Source organism: Mauremys mutica, chromosome 5 (assembly GCF_020497125.1).
Source record: "Mauremys mutica isolate MM-2020 ecotype Southern chromosome 5, ASM2049712v1, whole genome shotgun sequence".
In the NCBI taxonomy this organism is placed as follows: Eukaryota; Metazoa; Chordata; order Testudines; family Geoemydidae; genus Mauremys; species Mauremys mutica.
The window spans coordinates 63483795-63500323 of NC_059076.1; the positions used below are offsets into that span (position 1 = coordinate 63483795).

The 16529-nt window shown below is 39.3% G+C and overlaps 1 protein-coding gene across 15 annotated transcripts in view; it reads left to right on the forward strand.

The window, feature by feature from the left end:
* Positions 1-16529, forward strand: part of TRIM2 (tripartite motif containing 2) — a 109758-nt gene that overhangs the window by 41235 nt on the left and 51994 nt on the right. For 2 of the 15 annotated variants that reach the window (XM_045018352.1, XM_045018360.1), the window contains exon 1: positions 10926-11313. The exons of 10 other annotated variants lie outside the window; for them this stretch is intronic. The gene's annotated coding sequence lies outside the window, so the exon portion shown is untranslated. Of the gene's footprint in view, positions 1-10341; positions 10493-10925; positions 11314-16529 lie in introns of those variants that run through there. 3 more of the 15 variants (XM_045018356.1, XM_045018355.1, XM_045018363.1) reach the window with 3 other exon arrangements.

The following is a 16529-nucleotide window of genomic DNA, read 5'->3' on the forward strand; positions in this document are numbered from 1 at the left end:
CAGATGTGAAAAATGTACTTACTTCTCTACATGGTGATCTAGTTAATACAGACATATTAACTAGACATAAAAATAAACCCAGGTTTGAAAATGCCAACTAGACTACTAAATTAGTTTGCAAACAAACTGCTATGCACTGTTTAACATCAGTTAGCAAGAACTGCTAGATAACTTACTTTAGGAATATGTTCTGGTCACTAGAAGAAAATAAATGATTTATAAATGAAATGGGTTTTTTTTTAAAAAAAAAAAATAGCTGCTATCTGTGATTGGAAATATTACTAAACAAATTAGTTTGAATGAATTGGGCCCTAAAAGACAATAATGTATGGTAGATTAAAGAGAGTATGAAGGAAAGATGCATACAATATTAGAGGTCACTCATTCAAATTGGAAATATAAAAATACAGTTTCTCTTAAAGAATGAGCAGAGTGGAATGCTTGTCACAGTCTCCTCTTACCTTTTTGGCTACATGCAAAAGGGCTTTTTCATTCTCTACCATTTAAAAACATTCTTAATGTTTTCAGTTTCTTGGCACAATTTTAGATGAGTTATTGTACATGACAGTGGATGTTGACTTAAATTATACATATTTTGCAATGAGGATCCACCATAAACAATGGAACAGATGGAATTGTTGTCAGCTCATTTTTAAATACATAGTATAGAAGTTCAGAAAACTGATTTTTCGGTATAGATTTATTTGTCCGAGTGTTATTAGTCTGCCTAAACATGCATATGATTGCTTTATTTCTGGGTGGCTTTTTTTTTTCTTTCCTTTGGTCATCTATAGCTAGCTATTTGCTTATATCAAAAGATGTGCTTCTTGATTGTTTCATTCCATCCTGGAAGTTTGGGATCAGAATCCATTCTTTTTCATTAGTTCTGAGGGCTAAAGTCATTGCTGGCTAGTGTGCTTTGGGGACAAAGTTTTCCTTCAGTGATTGAACATGTCAGTTGACCCAAAAGAACTGGCATTTGCAGGATGGTGGCTTAAAAGAATGTAGCGTGAGTCTTTAATCTTTGCAGATGTTTATACAGTGCTTATTTCATTGTCTGTCAAGGATTATTGGAACTAATTTTTTAATCAAAAGCCTGAAATTTTGCTGTACTACTGCATAGTAGTTGATTTAACAAGAAAAGAATGATGGCTTTGGGCTGAGTTACTCTGACCTACTTATCAGTGAGTAGTATGGAAATATTCATATGCAAGTATGCTCCCAGATTTTGTCTGCATACTCAAAAAACAAACAAACAAAAAGCTAGTAGTGAATGTTTAGGATTATTATGAAATACAATTGACATCACTGTTTAGAGACACATAAAGAAAGAAGATGGTGTATTATAAACATTCCACTCTTAAAATATCATGGCAAAAACCAAAGTCCTGATTAAAAATACAGTTGTCTGTCTCTAATGTACTCATCCTTGTTGTACCTAGTCCCCTCAAGGATGGAATAGGTACTGCACTGTTTGACCCCTTCAATAATTTGGGCCACAGTAACTCCTCACTTAACGTAGTTAGGTTCCTGAAAAATGTAACTTCAAGTGAAACGATATTAAACAAATCCAATTTTCCCATAACATTTCATGTAAATGCAGGGGGTTAGGCTCCAAGGAAATTTTTTTGGGGGCAGACAAAAGGCATTATATACGGTACTGTGGTGGGGAGGTGCCCCGGCTTACCCTTGGGGCTCAGGGCTGGGGGTGCAGGGTGTGGGAGGGAGTTAGGGTGTGGGAGCACACTCAGCTTGGGCTGATGGGGTCTGGGAGGGAGTTAGGGTGCTCAGGCTGGGGGTGCGGGGGGAGGCTCAGGGCTGGGGCAGGCAGGAGGTGCAGAGCACTTACCTGGGGCAGCTCCTCCTTGGTACAGGGGGTGTGCAGGTGGCTCTGCGCAGCGTGGCACCGCCCCCGTGGCCGTGATTCTGGGAGCTCCCTCTCCCCCACCCTCCAGGCCACCCGGAACACAAGGGCTTTAGGGGCTGCAGGGCTCTGGGCTAAGGGGGCCCCGGGGCCCTGGCCTGCAACTCTAAAGCCCCTTTCGGAATGCAGCCCTGCGAGCACGGACCGGAGGACTCAGGAGGAGCAGGGGCAGCCGTGCAGCCAGCGGCCGAAGAGAAGCGGCGCTTTCTCCTTCAAAGCGCCACTTCTCTCTGGATGGGTTTGAAGGGGAAAGCACCGCTTCTTTCTGGCTGCGTGGCTGCCCCTGCTCTTCCTGAGTCCTCTGGCCCGTGCTTGCAGGGCCACATTCCGAAAGGGGCTTTAGAGCTGCAGGCCAGGGCCCAAGGCCCCCTTAGCCCAGGGCCCTGCAGCCCCTAAAGCGTCACCAAACAGCTGTTTGGCGGCAGGGAAAGCGCTGGGAGGAAGGGAGGGGGAGGCGAAGAAGAGGAACTTATGCAATGCTTCCTTGTAAAGTCAGCCAAATGACATTATAAAGGAGCATTGCACAACTTTAAACGAGTATGTTCCCTAATGGAGCAGTGATGTAACTTCAAAACAACGTTAAGCGGGAGGACGTTAAGTGAGGAGTTACTGTATTTATTGTTAGAGAATTTAATGTGCTTTGTGGAATACAAAACTCCCCAAAGTGCAGATATATATGTGGCAGATGCTTCTAACACCAAAGCTTGGAATTTTGAGAACTGTTTAATCTTCACGCGCTCTGTGAATGTCGTCATGCTGTTTGCTGCCATTCTAGTAAGTGTGGCTACTAATATTACCTTTATTAATGACAACTCAGGAATGGAGAACTACACTTTATCCTATGCTGTGAAATGGCTGAAGGGAAAAGTTGCTTCAGAGAAGCGTACATTTGTGCAGGACTTGGCATAGAAATGGAAGTATTACTTGTGAAATGTCAGATCAGTATGGACACTGCAACTCTCTCTCCTGATCCCCACACGTTGTGATGGAAGTGATGGTGAAAATCTTTATTGGATTAGCTCACACTAGACAAATTCCCAAAGCTTTTAAAAAAAATTTTTAGTCACAAGCCTCATTTGCTATTTAGAATCCAAATAACTTCACTTGTATATTAGAGCCTCAGTAATTTGTATTCTTCTACTCTGCAAATCCCATCAGTCATACACACATGGAAATCCGTAATCTTTCTCCACTTCTCAATAAAGATTTTATAGCAAAGAGCTGAAGTGAAGTTGAATAATTTGTACTGTTCGTTATTTTTATCAAATAGTTCATAGCAAAATAGCAAATCTGCTGGAATATATCTGAAATAATTAGAGCAAAACTGATTGTGAAATGAAATGTTCAATAGTGCATGACACAATATGATCGTTTTGAGTCTTTTTAAAAAAAATTCCTCACTCATTCACAAAATTTAATCTTTTTTGCAATGGGTCCCACAGTCATTAGCAAGGATAAATTGATTTTCTGCATAATGCAAAACCTCAAAATGAGGTATGTAATAGAAGATAGTTTATTTCTAAGAATCATATTTATACCATAGGCCAGATCTCACATAAGAATTACACATTATCAAGTGCATCTGACTTCCAAGCAGACGTTACTTATGAGTATTAATTGGAGCGAGGAAAAATAAAGGGAAAAAATCCCTGACTGTATCTGGCCTATGTCAGTATCTGACCATATCTATGCTTTTGCTTATGAGTAGGGGCGGCTCTAGGAATTGCGCCGCCCTAAGCAGGGCGGCGCGCCGCAGGGGGCGCTCCGGCGGTCGCCGGTCCCGCGGCTCTGGAGGACCTCACGCAGGCGTGCCTGCGGAGGGTCCGTTGGTCCCACGGCTGCGGTGGACCTCCCGCAGGCACGCCTGCGTGAGGTCCTCCGGAGCCGCGGGACCAACGGACCCTCTGCAGGCACTCCTGCGTGAGGTCCTCCAGAGCCGCGGGACCAGCGGACCCTCTGCAGGCACGCCTGCGGGAGGTCCACCGGAGCCGCCTGCCGCCCTCCCGCGGCACACCGCCCCAAGGGTCTGGAGCCGGCCCTGCTTATGAGTAGCCCAGAGAGAGAGGATCTAACTTTGGTTGTCTGTGAATTCAACGCCACACAGGGTCTTGGGTTTGCAGGCAGGCAACCAGCATACTAATTCGGCCATAGTGAGGCAGGCTGGCCATTGATTGATTGTATAAATGAGCTTTGGGAATTTATGCATTTCTGCAGATGAAGCTGATACTTCATAAGTTATGGGAAACACTTGTTCTGGTTAATGAAGTGTCAGCCTTTTCCCATAATAAACAGGAAAGAAAAGGGAACAAAATAAAATGCCCCTGCTTGCCCAGAAAGGCCTGTTGAGCTGGACAAAATTAAACTCTTACGTGTTTCCTGCTTTGGATGTGCTGAAGATGGATAATGTTAAATCAAATAGAATGAACTTGGTGAATGTGTTGGGTGAGGATATAGGCTCTGATCCTGACCGCTGCTAAGTATTCAAAACTGAGTGATTTAAGTGAGAGTTGTGGCTGTTTTTACCCATTGGAAGTGGGTCCTGTGTGTCCAGTTCTCTTAAAAGCCATTAGTAATTTTCATTGCCAAGGTTACTCTGACGGAGTTTATTCCTCAATATAATGCTTCCAGGTTGCATGCATACATGTCCATGCATATGTTCACAGCATGAGTTGGTGCATTTACAGTGAAAGTTGATCCCCCACAGAGGGCCTGGCCAAACCTTTCTGTGCCACTTGATCCCACAATGACCCTTTATGGGCACATATAGAAGAAAGGTATATGGGGTATTTTTGTGTACTTTTGAAGGAGACTCTGTGCTGCAGGCATGGAGGATGCCTCTGGTGCTGGACTGTGGAGGAGGGAACTGGGTGATTTGGTGGCAAAAGCTCACATAAAGGTATGGAGGAGCAGCAGCCAGGATTTCATCTTTGGGCTGGACTAGCTGCTGCAGAGGGGTTGTGCTGAAATCCAGCCTGCCCACTAGATGGCAGATGGATTCTGCCCCGCATCCTTGCTGTGTTCCTGGCACAGGCTGCACACGAGGGGTGATTTGGTTCCCCGGTTTCTGTTTTGTTTTTTTTTTATATTTTTAACTTCCATTGATTGTATCTTGCTGTGAATCACATTTATTTCAGTGTATTGTGGCTGGTTTTCTTCACATTTTTTTCCAGTGGGGTGACAAGGTTGTCTGCCGCTTAGGATAATCCATTGTTAAAGCGAGGCTATGTCTACACTTAAAACACTGCAGCTGCGCTTCATTGTAGACACTGTTGTGACTGGAGGGGTTCTCCAATTGTCATAGGTAATCCACCTCCCCAAGAGGTGGTAACTACGTCAATGGAAGAATTCACACCCCTGAGAGACGTCACTACGCCGATATAACCTTTTAGTGTAGACCACCCCCTGTTAGTTTCCTTTATTTTTTTGGTACTTTGAACCAGCCACCTGTTGTTCAAAACTAGCTTTTGATTCAGTGTTTTAGATTAGAGAGACCATGTCCAGCCCATTAACATTTAATGTAGCTTAATTGACATTTTGTTTTCAAAGGTTTAAGGCCTAGATTTTTAAAGGTATTTAGTCTTTGTGATGGTCATCGTTGCAACACCTAAAGCCTGGTCTATACTTAAAAATTAGATCCACCAAGCTTTGTCGCTTTGTGCTATGAAAAAGTGCATGCCCTGATGGGTCAACCTAACTTCCGATGTAGACATACGTAGATCGACACAAGAATTTTTCTGTTGGGCTACTCACCACCTCTTGGATAGGTGGATTAATGCCACTGATGGAAAAACTCCTTCCATCGATGAAGGAAACCTCTACATTAGGGCGATTCAGTGGCAACACTGTAGCAGCTGTAATGTAGATATATGCTAAGTCTCATTTCCAAAAGTTATGTAGACATTTAGGACCTTAAATCCCAATGGAATTTGGGCTCAAGTGCCTAAATCACTTTTGAAAATGAGATTTAGGCTCCTAGATTAGTAAATGTTGCAGTGTTGAGCATCACAATGCCTAAATACCTTTTTTTAAATCTGGGCCAAACAGTCTATTTTTATTGTTCTAAAATATACAAGGCTGCTTTATCTGTCTTTTCTTCTCTCCCATCTACATTACAATTCCCACTATTTTAGAGTACCTACTAACAGCATACAGCAATCCCCAAACATGGGTTAAAAGTGGGTTCTGTTTTAGATCCTGTCCACTCTAAGGAATGTTTAGTTTCTCAGAATATTCCCTGTGGGGAAGATCAAAAGTAGGTCTAATGGACATGCTCTTACAGATGTTTTTCTATGCTACGGCTGCCAGTGGAACTGTTGAATCAATGCTAGCATGGTTGGGAATACCTTTTTTTGCTAAAAGCCCCTACTATAAACACTATTCCATTGTGTAGTTGGGCCCAAAGCAAGTGTTCTAACCGTGAAATGCTTCAGCTTTGGATTTTGCAGAGCTGTAGCATAATTCAAAATATGGTTCCATCCTGTCTACACTGCAAGAGAACTGTGTGTCTGTCCATATTGAGTTCTCCAATACTTTAGTTCTAATTCTCATGTGATTTTTTTTTCCATTTGAATCTCCTCTCTGTGACTAATGTGACAAAATAACATGATACCTAATGCAAGAGATCACAAGTAGTAAATGAATGATTTTACATAGTGGTTCATGAAGTACATAAGCACTAAGTAATTACAGATGAACTCTTAGCATTAATGAACATATTTTCCCTTTTTTGTTTTGGTATGTTCATGTCAAATTCCTGTTTGTTTTGAACATCCTTTTCTACGTGCATTTGAATGCATGGAAGATACTTTCTGAAGTATCTTCAGTCAGAATTTAAAATCTGCACACCTGCAAATCCTGTCATACCACTCTAAGAGCATGACTTCTGCTTGGACAGCATATAACCTCCCTATCGTGAAAAATGACATCAGGAGGAGGTGTAGGGTTGCCAATTTTGGTTGGACATGTTCCTGGACGTTTCATCACCTGACATAATCTTTAGAGATTGACCTTTAATTTCCTGGAGACTCTCGGACAATCTTGGAGGGGTGGCAACCCTAAGGAGATTAAATGTATGTGTTCCAATTTCAAATCAGCAAAGTCACTCAGAAATAATGCTATAATCCCTTTAGACTATAAACAATTTGGGGCCTTGAATATCTTTATCTTTGTCTCTTCTACAATACTAAGCAAGTATATTGACCATGTGAAACAAAAACTTTTTATGACAACCCAACAAAATAGCAGATTCAACCAGTCACAAGATCACTGCACTAATTGGAAAGTATTTTAGAGGTAAAATTATCTGGTTTGGATTTAGTGGGATGCTTTTACACTTTTTAAAAAGCAGATTAGATTGTGACATGTTAGATCAGTTCTTTTATAGCTGGAAAGTAATTATGGTTGCAAGAGGCAATCCTGGAGGGACTAGCAGGTATTGATGAGTTCATCTTGTTCAGAGATCAGATGACCAGTAGTGATTACTGGATGCTACATTGGGTCTTGCTGAGCTGAATGGTATGTTCAACCAACAAAATCCAATCAAAATTAAATAGGAATTGAAGTGGGGTGAGGGAGAGAGGAGCAATGCATGGATAAGGAACCTTTCACTAACCCCCTAATATTAATTTAATATGTTACATCCTTTCTAAAAGAAGAACTGAAAAACTGTCAGGACAAATCCTGGGTTGGCTGGTGCCGTGGTGGGGCACATGTGTGTGTTTCTATATAGAGATGGGAGGATAAGGAGGGATGCTTATAGAAAGACTCAAGGTGGATTCTTTAAAAGGTTTAATCCTCTCTGTGGGAACCATCATCAGAAAAACAGAGCATTTACATCTCCCACTTATTTCAACTTGCAGGTGCTCAGCACCTTTGAAAAGCAGGTCCTAAAGGGACAGATTGCAAAGGTATTTAGGTGCCTAGGCACTGTTGAAAATCCCACTGTGTGCCGAACTCCCATTGCTGTACAAAAAATCATTTCAGCAGAGGTGATTATAGGAGTTACAGTAAAATGAGCCAATGTTTCAACCCACTTATCAAAGCACTTGCTGTTCTCTTTTGAAGGCGTGTGTAACTATAAATGTTGAACAAAATCAGCTAATCTGAATCCAGAGTATTTTGATACATACTCATATTATTAGTGCAGAAATTTAGACCCACTTCAATTTGACAGATAGGGTTTCTTTCCCCCCCTCCTCTTGCTCATAGGATCTCCAGGAGTGGGAACAAGACTTGGGAGTTTTGGGGGTTGGGGGCAGGGAGTAGAGAAATAGAATAGTAAATAGCAGCAGACACTCTTGTTGTAATAGCAGAGTGGGGATTTCCCCCTCCCACACACAGTGAAGGTGGCATGTGCTATAGCACATATTTCTATTCAGAACTAATTTCACTAACTGCACAGCAGAAAAGGAGGGTGCAGGAAGTCCCCAAGGGGGAGTATTTTATTGAGAGGAAAAAAAAAAACCTATTCAAAGCAGCCAGCTAGTAACTGGTGTGCTGGTAAAGTGCAGCAGAGTTGTTCAGTGAACTGTAAATCCATTTCCTCTCCACTGGGGAAAAGAAACCTACATGTCAAACATTAAACATGCAAGAACAAAAGTATGTTGTGGTATCAGTTGTGATTCCAGGGGTGCGTAGTTATTACTGTACATTGTAAATAGCTGTATTTATACTGGCGATATCAGTACATGTATATCTTGTAGTAGTAACTAAGTGACGATAGGTAGCTAAATGATACTTGCGTGCATGTATATGGCTGAATGTTTCTATTTCTGCTCAGGGAACACTAGTTATGAATTTTTACATGCTTTTTGTTTCAAATGTGCTTTTTGTTTCTGCCAGTTGAACAATGTCCCTGGGATTTCCTTATTGTGGGAATAAAGAATTCTGCTGAAACTGAAAAGAAATATAACTGATTCAATCATAGTTCAACATTGGATGTGGGAAGTGAAGGAGCTGTATTTGATACCAGAGGCTGGAAACCCTAGCCCCTCATGTCAAACTGGTTTACAACATGCTTCAGCCCCATCTATCTTGGCCTGGGAAACCATGTTGGAATCTTATGTTTAAAACCAGTGTGGCTAACGCAAATGAACTGTAGTTTTAAATAATGTCTGGAGCACTTTATAACTGTATCTTTATTTCAAAGTATTTTGTCAGGATAAAACTTGGCTTTAGAGATGCTCAAAAGTTTTCTGATGGAAGACTTCTTCTCTATTGTAAAAAGCGGATTCTACAAAATCAAAGCATTCCATATAGGGTTACCAGATAGCAACTGTGGAAAAATCAGGACAGGGGGTGCAGGGTAATAGGTGCCTATATAAGAAAAAGTCCCCCAAAACAGGACTGTCCCGTTTTTTAAAGAGATAGTCATCTGGTCACCTTAATTCTGTAGGAACAAACAGATTTTGTCTACATTTTTTGACAGGAAATTATAGAAATTAAATATTTGATAAGGTTGAAATATTTCATTTAGACTAGTTTAGACTTATCACATAATATTAAAGTCAAAATGATAAAGATGAAATAAACATTTTGATAAGGTCAAAACAATGATTTGGAATGTCTCAGTTCAAGAAAAATTATGCTATTTCAACTTTTTTTTTAAATTTTATTTTATTGGTCTTGATTTGGGACAAAACAAACTTTATAAATCTCAGAATTTCCGATGAATTGGGAATTCTGTTCTTTGACTAGCTCTGCTTATATCTTAAGGCACAGGGGGAGCTTGTGATAGACTGTAGAAAACTTCGACAAGCTTTTGAGAGCCTGCCTACACTTTAGAAAAAACAATATTAATGAGCTAAAGTTTGGTGTATTCTAATATGACTTGCATGCTGTTTGCCTGGTCAGTGCAGAGGGGGAATAACTATATTCTATAAATGGTGTTTAAAGAGTCTAGAACCAAGGTTTTTAATTCTAATTTCTAAGAGCATTTTGCCTGGTCCAATTAAGTGATAAATAATCTTGTATCTTTTTAATGTGGATGGATCCTTAGAGTCCTTGTGTGTGTTGGAACTTTAATAACACCTGGTAGCTAGAACACTTGCATAAGAGAAACATAGACTCATATATTTAGAGATGCATGCAAAAAGATCATGGCTGTTTGTTATATTAGAGGACAAAGCTAATTTTAATTTGCTTGACTTCAGTAGTTTCTGTGTACTCAACAACTTTCTGATGGGATCAATGACCTGTTTTACACACCTGAGGACATAAAATTGAAAACAAGCTTTTTTTATTCATTTTTGACAGGTAAATGGAATAGGGGAGTGAGGCACAAAACTCTGAGTGATTGATTGAAAAAATACCTCAGCAGATTGTCAGCTGTGCTTTCATTGTTCGCATTTAAGGTGATAATGAGGATAATTATTGCTGCCTTATTATCATTTTGCTTGTGTCTGAGTAAGCTGAAATACCCCGTTTGTGGTGCATGAAATTTCTGTTGGTTTATGTGCCAGAAGTACAATTTTTTTATTTTTATTTTATTTTTTTAAGCAATTCTCTTGTTCTGCTTTTATACATCTGGGGAAATTACAGAATACTTTTCTCTCCTATCTTAAAGCTGGGGTAAGGAAGATATATTTTTCACAGGGCTCTAAAGCCTGGAAAATCAGAGTGAAGTGCATTAGTCTTAAGCTTTTATCTTCTTTATATATGTGCGTTCATTTTATCTGTGGTGACTGTCCTGATAATTGATGTTCTGTAATATTCACTCCCCCTCTCTAAATTAAATCCTTATTCTGATCTGAGTAATATTTGCATATGTATTTCTTAGCTGCATTGGCACATCAGATGCACAGTGGTAGCTGTCTCCGCCTGCTAATCCTGTAATAACATTCTGGTGACCAAATTCAATGGCTCTGCCTGAGCCTTGAAACAGCTGATTGCTGACTAGGGAAGAGGGGGTGGGAGGAAGGGGGAAAAAAAAAACACAGCGAATCTCATTGCAGCTCTCTGCTGCATCCCTATCCCACAATCCCTTGCACAGTTTGCTGCAGTCTTTCAACACAGGCTGAGTGAGAGAAAGATATGCTAAATAAAGATTGATTGGTTTGAATCGTGAAGGGGTCTCCCACTTGTTAATGACCCAGGGAGGAAAAAAATTCATGATGACTTCACTGGGCCTCCTCTTATTTCTTCCATTTTTCTTTACACCTGTCCTCTATGTGGAATGGAGCATCACCACATAGAGCAAAAAATATGCTGTGCCTCTAATAATGACTGTGCTGTCAGGGGTTCTTAAACAGTTTCATGCTTGAGGCTCTTAAAGTTGAAATATTTACAGAATAATGTTTTGCTTGTTTCGATTACTGAGGAACTGCAGCTCCATCCCTGAAAGGATTTTATCCTCAGCACGCACTGATTAAGCTATTTATCTACAAAAATGGGTAGGTCTGAAATGTTCATTTGCTCAGTATTATGCCTGGTGACTACTATTGGGTCACTCCTTCTGTTCTGGCACTCTGTTTGTTTGTTCTTTATGATGCTGCATGCTGTAGTAAATGAAGATGCTTGTTCTATATTTTAAACAGTGGCACCAAACTGATTACAAGGGGGGGAGAGACCGGAATGCAAAAATAAGTTTTTACACAAGTGTACTAGATTTCTGTATGTTGATGAGGATGAGTAATTTATTCTGTATTTTGACTTTGTGTTCTGAGACCAATTTTTGTAGCTGTTGCTGTAACTGGATTGAATTCCTCATTTTATTCCTGTACAGGTAGGCATAGTATCTGGTTGATGGAAGTTTACCCGTGTATAATGCTATCTCTGAAGCAGCATGATTTAGACCCATCCATCCTACAGATCTCAGTCTGACAATTCCATTGTAAATGTTGCCATTGAAAACCTATTCATTCATAATACATGAATAGACCTAGGTTCTGTATATCATTAATAAGTAGCAGACAAGGAAACAGCAAATTATTTGGTTTGTTCTGATTGACTGAAAGGCTACCTAGTTGCAGTTCTGGGTGGGTGGAGTTCCTTGATAGCACTGTCTTCAAGGAGGGAGAGTTCTCCCCTTTTATGAAAAAGAACTATGGAATTTAATAAGCAATTATAATTTTTTTATATGTAGACAATCTTACAGGACTTCATAGATAATTAAATTCCTGTTGTAGATGCAATGGTTAAATACTTTCACATTAAGAATGTATGTCTTATTCTCCCAATGCAACTACTTACCATGAGGTGTGGTGGATTCTCTAACATTCACAATTTTTTAAATTAAGACTGCATGTTTTTCTAAAAGATATGGTCTAGGAAATATTTTTGGGAAGTGTTATGGCCTGTGTTCTAAAGGAGGCCAGACTAGACGATCACAGTGGAGCCTTCTGATCTTGGAATGTATGAATCTATTGAAAGTCTAAAGGTTGTTTTTGTTTCTTTTTTAAAAAAAAGAGCTGTAGGAAGAATATTATTCTCTCTTAAGCTCTGCAGGTTTTTTTAGAATAAGTCTTATAGGATGTCATTTATAGAACCCTAATGGGTTTTATCACTATGAAATTCTACTGGATGTTCTTTTCCATAAGGGTGGGGCTGCATGCTGACATTTATTACTGAATTTGTGTACACTTGTTAGGGTTGGGATTTTTTTACGCTATCAAACAGAACTGTTTTTTTTCTTTGAGCTTTAAAGGATATTTTGAGTGAAAATTGATAAATATTTCCATACAGAAGGATAAAAGAGACAAAATGTAATCATTGTGCACTGGGTGGGTGACAGAGAATACTACTATTTTTTTTTATGAGCTCTTATTCTGGAATTGGTTTAGCTAAGATGAACTGGGTTTCCAAAGTGGCGTGCTCATAAAATCAGAGGATGGGGTTTTTGATGTATTTTTATGTGATAGTCCACACACTTTCAGCTTTAGCGAGAGAGTTCTACAGAGAGAGAGAGATCTGTAATATATATGTTGAGACTCCCATGGTCTTACATTAATTTTAAACACTGATGGCCGTTCTTATTCCACCTGGTTGAGAAGCTAGATTATAATGCCATTAACATGTAGGGTTGCCAGTTTTGGTTGGATGTATTCCTGGAGATTTCGTCACATGACATAATCTTTAATTGAAGATTGTCAATTTTTAATTCCTGGAGACTCCAGGCCAATCCTGGAGAGTTGGCAACTTAATTAACATGCTGAGTAGTTTTAGCCATGTTGGTCCCAGGATATTAGAGAGACAAGTTGGGTGAGGTAATATCTTTTATTGGACCAACTTCTGATTGTGAAAGAGACAAGCTTTTGAGTCACACAGCGCTCTTCTTCAGCAGACCTGAAGATATTGCCTCACCTACCTTGTGTCTCTCTAATGCCTTTAACAGAGGAAAAGAAGTTTCCTGTGTTCTGTGAAACAAAGCAGTAGTCTGCACCCAAATGTTAGCCAAATGGCTTTTCTGCAGTGAGGATATTTGGAAGTTAAAAATTAAATTTAAACCACATAAAGAGTTCAAAAAGTTTTGGCTAAATGTGACAATCAAAAGATGGGATTATATAATGTTGTCCTTTTTAAAAAATTACTGTTACTGTGGCTAGATCCTTAATTATCCTCTATTTCAGGGCTATTTTAACACTGTGTAGTGCTGCTGCTGCCATAAATCAAAATAAAAATAGTCTTTAACCAATTTCTAGGAGGGTTATTTAAGACAGGCAGCTCTTACTTAAACAAGTAGTCCTTGATTACTCTTTTAGTAGTCAGTGGGTAAAATTCCACCCTGGCATAACTCCATTGATTTAGTAGAATTACACTCAGGATGGATTTGGCTCAGTGGGATACTTGCACAAGTAAGGGTTGCAGGATCAGACATTTAATCTCCAATCCCGCAAACACTTACACATTAAACTATTCTCTGGAACTACTGGTATGTATGAAATTTCATACATAAGTGTTTGCAGGATCAAGGACTAAGATTGTAATTTGTTGTGCTATTTCAGTCTGGTTATATGCAATGACAGGTGCTCACTTTAGTTCTGTTTTCTTTTTAAAAAAAAAAAAGAAAAGAAAAAGCTTGTAGCGTGAAAACACTCACATTTGTTTGGTTTAATCAGAAATAACTTCAGTCTGTATACCCCATGATATCAGTTTTTCCGAAATCCATAGTCTGTCTCCTAAAAGTATACATGAGGGGGCAGCGGCACAGGGGGAAGAGAACCAGCGAAACAAGCTTCCGTAAAAATAAAAATCCTAACTGGACCAAATTCTGCCTTAAATTGCACATTTGAAAACCCATTCATTTCAGCAGAGTGACACAATCCGGACTTGCTGTTCTAGACAAAATGTGTATTGAACATTTTAAATGGAATGTAGTTATTTTTAAACTCTTGTCCATGGTTTCTTTGAATGATTAATATATTAAACCTAAAGTGGATAGGATGAGATCTGTATAGAATATTCGATTTAAAATGAGATTTGGAACTGTAATTGATCAGACAGATGAAAGATCTTTGACTATAAATAAGTCTTTGCATTCACTTAAACATTTTAGCTGTAAAGATCCTGAAATCTTTAATGAGACAAAATTCCCATTCAAATAGTGAGGTTTTTTTGCCTGAGTAATAACTGCAGCAATGGACTTGAGGAATATTTTTCTTTTATGAATTTCATTTACTATGATAAATGCTCTTTATAATACAGACATGAAATGGCTGAGGGTGTTACTTTTTACATTTGACATCTGTATGCTGGTTGTAACCTGCTTTTTAGTGCATGCAGGCAGTCTGTTTTTCACTTTTTTTTTTTTTTTTTTTAAATTTCAGGCTAGTACAGAGTGGGGAGCAGATGGAACTGTGAATTAATGATCAAATGCATTTCCTTCCAATCAAATCTCTGAAACTCCCCAAGCCTTCCAGCCCAGTGGACTGATGCATTTTAATATTTGTCTAATACTCCATTTTTTATCTCACTTTCAGAAGCTGATCGGTTTGGCTTTTTTATTTTTGGCAGCTATTTTTTTTAACTCAAACTTTTAACATGTAACATGATCACATAATCAACTGTGTGTGTATTATGCACATGCACCTGGTATAAGTTCACTTATACAATTAAGTGCATTTATATTGTTATGGAGAACTGAAACAGAACAGTGACAATAAAAAAATACATTTTTAAAACACATTTATACAGGAACCAAAAATAGAGTATATGATTTAATACTGTAACCACTAACGTTAGAACTGAAATAATAAAACAAGGGAAACCAGTGACCATTTCCCTCCCCCCCCTCCCCCCCGCATATAAATTTCATATGTTCTCTTCAATTCATACTGCTTAATGTTTTAATTGTGAATAATTTTATGACTCTTTGCTCATTACAAGGTGATCCCTAGAGGACTCCAGCTTCTTAAAAAAGCCAGTGCAAGAAGTTTGCCAAACTAAGAATATCTCTAATGCAGGAATAGTGCTGGGTTTATTGATTAGAAGGAAAATAAATTACTGCTTTTGACTTCCTACAACACTTCTTTTGTACCTGCAGTTTTGCTGCATGTGTTTTGCTAGCATTTCCTAATACATTTTAACATGTAGTTTTCAGTTCCTTTTGTTGAATGCTGCTGCTTCTCTTTTCTTCCTCACATTTTCTCTCCTTAACTATTACCTGTTTTATGTACGTCTATCATTTCTGTATTATTCCACTGATTCAGAGACAGGTTTTTCTCCTTATGATGACCCTGTTTTGTGGCCATTCTCTTATCTGAGGAGCAGGATTTCCAATTCTGCTTCTGACCCCTATTTCTTGAGGAGTAAAAACTTGCTGCTGTGTCACCAGATTGTCACACAGTTCTCCCACTTTACATTATTTTTGCCATGACGGGATGAGCAGACTTCAGTCATAGAAATGTGGGCAATGCCCACTTCATTTTTGGGGATGTTCTATTTCTTACAGCTATTCTCTGTTTCCTGGATCTCCTTCCTCCCTCTCTGCCAACTGCTGTGATGGGCAGGATGATGTTAGTTTTGGGTCTCCTAGGTACCTAACCTAGGCTCCTTTACTGAACCCATTCATGTAGTATCTGATCACCTTCTCCTTCTCAGCATTCAGTTGGTTCTGAAGCTGAGGCTCCTTTCCCTACCAGAAACCAAACATGCCCCATCTTTGGCTCCATCTGCACTGGCACGGAAACTATGTTGGGCAACTCACTTTAAAACTTGATTTATACTAAAGTCATTTAGCTGGCTTGTGCCGTCCCAGCGCAAGCATTCCACAAACTGTCTTCCACGCTCTAGAAAATGGTTCTGTTTGTGAAGCTCTGGCTGGAGAAACTGATATGAAGCCATCTTTAAAAAGGTCCATGTTTTAAAATGGTTCTATTGCCAGAGTAGACGGATTCCTAGACATATTTGAATCACAGAGTATGGAAGAATTGACAATGGCTGCAGCACAAGCAGCCCTGTAACTCTTACGATGCAGCTGCAACATACTTTTCCAGAGAACCCACAGAGACACAGGTTTTTATTATTTAGTGTGATAGAAATGGCTGACCATTTCCAGGCTGTAGGCGGTGATATGGCATTTTAGAAGTTTCCCCTCTGTATTTTGATCTAAATGGAAATATTGCCCTCTAAATCAGGATGAAGTATATTGGAGAACTGGGTATTAAAATGG